Genomic DNA, 6,126 nt, shown 5'->3' on the forward strand with positions numbered 1-6,126 from the left:
TGCAGAGGGATGGAGATGGAGGGGGGCATTCCTCAGAAATTGGTCTTCCCTCTTTTCTCCTGAGATCTTTCAATCCTGTGGCAGTTTCTAAGCAGCCCCCATTATTAGGTGGACCAGATGAAAACAGTGGCACAACAATATGGTGCAACGCTGTTTCAATGTTTAAACAGGAGCAAGAGATAGAGTCAGATGTTGATACTCCCCACAGGGGTTTGTCTACAGAACTGAAGACAGGGTGACTACTTCATAATGAAGTTTCTTGTGTCCTGGGAGGGGGGGGGGGGCTCGTACGAGAGCTTCTGAAAGAGACATTCCGTGTGATGGTAAACTTTGGATTGGAATTCACACTTCATTATAATCTGTTAACATGGCAAGCTGCCACGGAGGGGTCTTGTGCTATCAAGATGGCCATATATCACAAGCTGCAGTAGCTTGAATAAATACCAACAAACAAGCGCACGTGTACATACACACACACACACACACACACTTCCATGTGATATACATATTTCTACCATCAATTTGCTGGAATATATCTGACTGTATTGCAAAAGGTGTGTGTGTGTGTGTGTGTGTGTGTGTGTGTGTGTGTGTGTGTGTGTGTGTGTGTGTGTGCTCGCGCGGGCTGTCTTTTGGAGAGAATAATATTCGGTTAGCTGAGCCAATTGATGAGGGGAGATTAGAGTCCAGATGATCTAGTGATAGAGAGGAACCACTCTGTGCTCCTGCTACATGATGGGAGGCTCCACAGAAACATCTCCAAATGAGATCTTCTAAACTAAATGAGTAAGTGGTTCTGTGGTTCCGTTGACCACCATCCTCAACCCCAATTCCTTTACCTCAACACACGTCAAATCACCTCAGATCACATGGACACAGTGTGATGGCGTTTCCTAATTTCCTGCATCACAATTAGTTTTTGTTTCGTTCTTTTTTTGAACCCTAACCCTACAGCTAAATATAACTAGACTTGCAATTTATTTTCCCATTCATTTCTGTGATGAATACTCTGTATGAACACAATCAATACATTACAGATCAATACAGCCTGCAGAGGCAATAGTACAATATTCTCTGTTTAGAGAGGAGAGACCTTGAAGTAAACACATGGAATGACTTTGAATTTATGCATTCAAAATCCAGCTCTTTCTCCTGATCTCCATACAATCCAGAGTTAATTTAATCAGAGAGCATACAAATTAAACCCAATGGACCCTTACCAACTTGTAACGTCAAGAGTGTACAAATAGAACCAAAGCGACTGCCCCATTTGTACACTCTCATGAGTTAAATGAACACTGTGTACTTCCTCCTCCCTCGTTCCTGTGTATTTTCAGCTCCGCTGACGTTTGGGTCATGACACAGTGAAACAAGTCCATTTCAGGATAGATTGGCTGCTTCCTCTGTTTCTCCCTCCATTTATACACAGCTATTGAGCTTGCTCATCAATTGTTTGTCATTCAAAAGCAAATAAGTGAGCTTAATTAAATACAAATCAATAACTCCCCATAAGAACCACCACCATATATATCAATGGATTCCCACAAAGCCTTTGCAGCTAAGTTGATTCCTTCCACAGAGCGTAACAACTGGCAAACCCGTGGTAGGATAAATAAAGTCTGAAAAATTAAGCACTATTATGTTTTATATTGAACAGAGACACAGTGAAATCTGTGTGTGTTCATTTAACTCTGAAAGTATAAAAATGCAGTGCAATATTTGTGGTTCTTTTTTGGGGGGGCTTTTTCTGCCTTTATTGATAGATACAAAGTAAGTTGACAGGAAACGGGAAGACACACAGCAAAGTTCGTCAGAATCAGAACTCGAACCCACGACACACTGTCATGCTGGCTTACCAGCCAAGGTGCCTGGACCACTAAGCCGGCCCAGTACAGGCTTTAGTTTAGGCATACTATTGGTCTGACTGTCATTAGACCGACAACCTACCTCAAGTCAAACTAACCGCAAGCATGGGAGCAGCGCATGTTCGACCGTTGTTTCCGCATGCCGGTCCGTTGGTGTGTTTAATCTGCGTGTGCATCCCGGCCCGGGCCTCAACTTTTTAAATAGAGGCAGAGTAGAATACAATCACTTCTGACAAGAATTAAATTCACATACTGTTTCTTAAAAGTTGCACAGTGAAAGTGTAAACATGGACCCCATTTTAGTACAGTTTTAGAGACCGTGTGAGGACCCAGGATTTTACTGTGTGATGCTGCCACCCTTTTAGATATTTTCCTAGATAAGATCCATGTTCTGATAATTACTGTAATGATCCTAAAACAGAGCCACTGACCCATTCATTGGTCGGCCCACCAAGCATATGCCCGGTGTGTCACACGGTCAGTCAAGGCCTGAACTGGGGTTTGATTCCTCCATGGTGCATCAAACTTGGCTGGACGCTCCAAGGCCGGGTGGGGAGGGTGATCTCCATCCTATCAACCTCCAGGTTGCTAGGAATAAGGTTCCTCCTGATACTCTCCCAGTGTGAAAGACGTCCTCACTGTCCGGTGAAAAGAAAAAGCTGATGTATTGGAGGAGATACAACCTTCACAAGACCAAGTAGTAGTCAGCAATGATAGGGATTACTTGGGACTGGGAGAATTCAAATTGGGAATTGAAAAAACAAATTAACAAGACCCACAAATTGATCCTCAGTGAATGAAATGAACCACCGCCACGCTACACATATTACTACCTTAATCCACCGCCAATGCAGGAGTAAGTGGAGGCTATTCTTCAGAGGTGCTCATTTTATGAGATATTGTCAGAGACATAATCCCACAAAATGCAATACATTTGCGGTTTTGAGGGGTACATACATTGTTTCCTAATAGGAGCACCTTCATGGATGATGAAAAAATTGCAAGGTCAATTCAACAAACACACACAAAAGTTACAGGGACACTTTCCTGGGGTCTTTATGTGTCTAATATGTGGTTTTAGATATTTTAGATGTTCAGTGTCCATGATATCATGGACACTGATATCATGAATCTCACAATGCGTCATGATGTGATGAAGTATAAATCAGACATGAAGATAAAAATGACATATAGGAGTCACACGCCAAAACAGTGGTACTAAATCACATTCTCAGTGCTACAGTTGCTAAATCACTGGATAATTACTTGTACACACATTATTTCAGTCTTTCTCTGCATGCATGCTTGCACGCATGTGCGCACGCACGTGCGCGCGCGCACACACACACACACACACACACACACACACACACACACACACAGACACAAATAGAACACCATGTGCTGCCTCCTGAACAACACTGCTTTAATGAAACCTTGTGAATCCTTAATGAGTCTCAATGTCTTGTGATAAATTTCATAATTATTCAACCCCACACTACTGCGTTGGGAAATTCATCAGTCAAAGCAAATTAGCTGGGATCCATTAGGGTGTGGTGTCTTGTAGGGACACTCACTTTATTAGCCCCTTACACCCATTGCTATAATTGGGAGCATATTTCATTTGGCTGTAACCCCACTTTAGTGAATGACTGCTCTTTTCCTGTGTATTTACAGTAGCATGCTCTTCACCATTTATCGTACCCATACAATGCCTATTATACAGTAAAGTCTGCATGAAAAAGATCCACTTGTTTGACTAGTGTTGTTTATTAGAAGAAAAGTATTTTGGGAGATTTCTAGCTTCGATTTGCCATAGCGATTCTCCCTTTAGTCTAGAATTAACAGCTCCTAATTACACCTCGTCGAACCACTCACTGTATCACATATTTAACGCAAATGACTTGGTCACACTTTGGAGTAAAAATTAGGCTTAACAAGTCATGAATGAAAGGGGGTATTGTCTTTTTGTGAAAAGGCTATGCACTGTGCATGCTGGTCCTAGTGGCACAGGGCAGAAGGGATATTTTTTTAGGATGACTGTCTGACGATGGGTTCCGTTCACAGATGCCTCTCTTGTTTGTCCTGGGTCTGCCTCGGGGTTTGTCTTGCCCTGCACCTCTCTCTCTCTCTCTCTCTGACAACCTGCAGACATCTCAGATGAGCTGCATTCTTCCCACAGAGACACCAAGTCTAAGACATGGAAGAATGAACAGGAAAGCCTCTCTGTTCAGTGTCGCTCCCCCTTTGAGACCATGAGAATCTGTGGATGCTTGAAAGAGGGTCTCTAAGGCCATGGGTTTGGGATTAGGAAGCCCATTTTATTGCTCATTGAGAAGACTCCTTTCAGCACATCTTTTTTTTTTCTCTAATAGCATTTAGAGATGTTAGTCATTGTAGCCTGAACCATGGTTCTGAAGATTCCAGCAGATACAGTATGCCACTTACTACTATTAAAACTGATGGTTGGTTTTACGGTGTCAAATCTCATCAAGTCTTGGGTCAAGTTGATTCTTAAAGCAGTCAAGTCACAAGTTAGGCAATGTCACGGGGCAACCCGTGCCCTATACACATACATTGATGGAGAACAATGCCTAAACTACACAGTTGCATCCAATTAACTAACGTTGCCGGCTGGCTTGGAAGACTGTTAATGGACATGAGTGCATCATTTTTATTATTGTAGCTCACAGTGAATTGTAAAAGAGAACTTTGCAAATATTGTCACAGCATATATGTTTGGTGTCATTTGTGTTTAATGATGATTGTGTGGCACCTGGCTCTCCTGCAGTACTATTGACAGTGGAGGAAGGTACCAACTACCAAGTACTATAGAGCAGGAGGGGTGTCTGGGTTACAAGAGCTCTTGTGTTATGTTTTCTATTTATCTTGATGTTGGGTAATGTATCTGAAAGGTATTTGAATTGGTTTAGTTAAACCATATAATTGTGTAAATCAACTCATGGGCCATGGTTTGCCTTATTTGAGTTAAGTGGTTACCAATTAATTCTGTGTTCTTGGTATGGTCTCACCTAGTATAAAAGGGAGGCTGCAGGATGCCGAGGTTGAGTAGTGGCTTGGGCAACAAGCAGGTAACATCCAGGGAGAGCTGCTAGGGGTCCCTTTTGGAAGGGTTTATACTTTATAGCCTAATAGAGTTTCTCAAGTTCTGGCTTTGGTTTCCTATTTGCTTTCAAGTGATTTTCTGTCTTTTGTAAGTTTAGTCTTCAGTGTTTCTTTTGTTTGTCAGGCCTGTGTTTCCACTGTGAATAACCTGCATCGGGAGAAATAAAACACCCTAAAAGGTATTGCTGGATTCTGTCACTTTTTGGAGCCTTGGCTACTCGGCCAACTTTACAGTCCAGTCTCACTGCAGCAGTCCAAGTCAATGTGTACCACTAAAAAGCAGAAATAACTGCAAATAACTGCAAATAATAGTCATTTGACATAAAATATTGTCATAAACTTCAGATGTGTAACTGTTGACTGGTTCCATCACGCTCTATTGCACAGAATTCTTCTGAATATCTAGACTGGTACTGTGAAATGATGTTTGTGGGAACGTTCTAGAGCTTTCCTTCACTCCCATGAGGGTGGCCTTTTTGACAGTCCATGTTGGCCAGCTGATGAAACGGGGTTAACACAATTTAAGGGTTAAGGCAATTTCAGTTTCATAATTGCCTTATTATAATTTGGGAACTACAAATTATTTTCCCCTCAGCTATCAAAGGGGCACCAAACATTCAGTACAGCTGTGCAGGTGGTCCTTCAGCCAGACACCCTTGTCGTGGTTACTTAATCTTTCCTCATTCTACTCTCATCATGGTCATGTTTGTCCAAAACAATGGAGGAATGGCCTTAAAGTCATGAAAGGGACTGCTGTGGAGCTGACCTGATTGGAAGGTAATAAAATTCTCAGCTGAACAAAGGAAAGAAATAGGCTACATTCACACACATGCATGCGCGCAAGCATGCACGCACGCACGAAATAGCCCCCTTATCATCCCTGTTTCATTTAGAGTTGATTACTGTCGGATTATAATGCAATCACCACACTGTGTGAGCCGTAACTATGGGAACTGGTTTTAACTGTTTATCTAGCCACAGATCTTAATTTAAGTTTGAACACTCTGGATCACTTAGATGTGTGAGACATGGGGAAATGACAAAAAAGGGGGGAGGGTGAGAGTAGAAAAAGAGAGGGAAGGGAATGAGAACTGTCGGAGAGAAAATGGAGAGACAGACACTTTGTTGTTCGCCC

The sequence above is a fragment of the Protomyctophum bolini genome, assembly GCF_963924005.1.
Source record: "Protomyctophum bolini genome assembly, chromosome: 8".
In the NCBI taxonomy this organism is placed as follows: Eukaryota; Metazoa; Chordata; class Actinopteri; order Myctophiformes; family Myctophidae; genus Protomyctophum; species Protomyctophum bolini.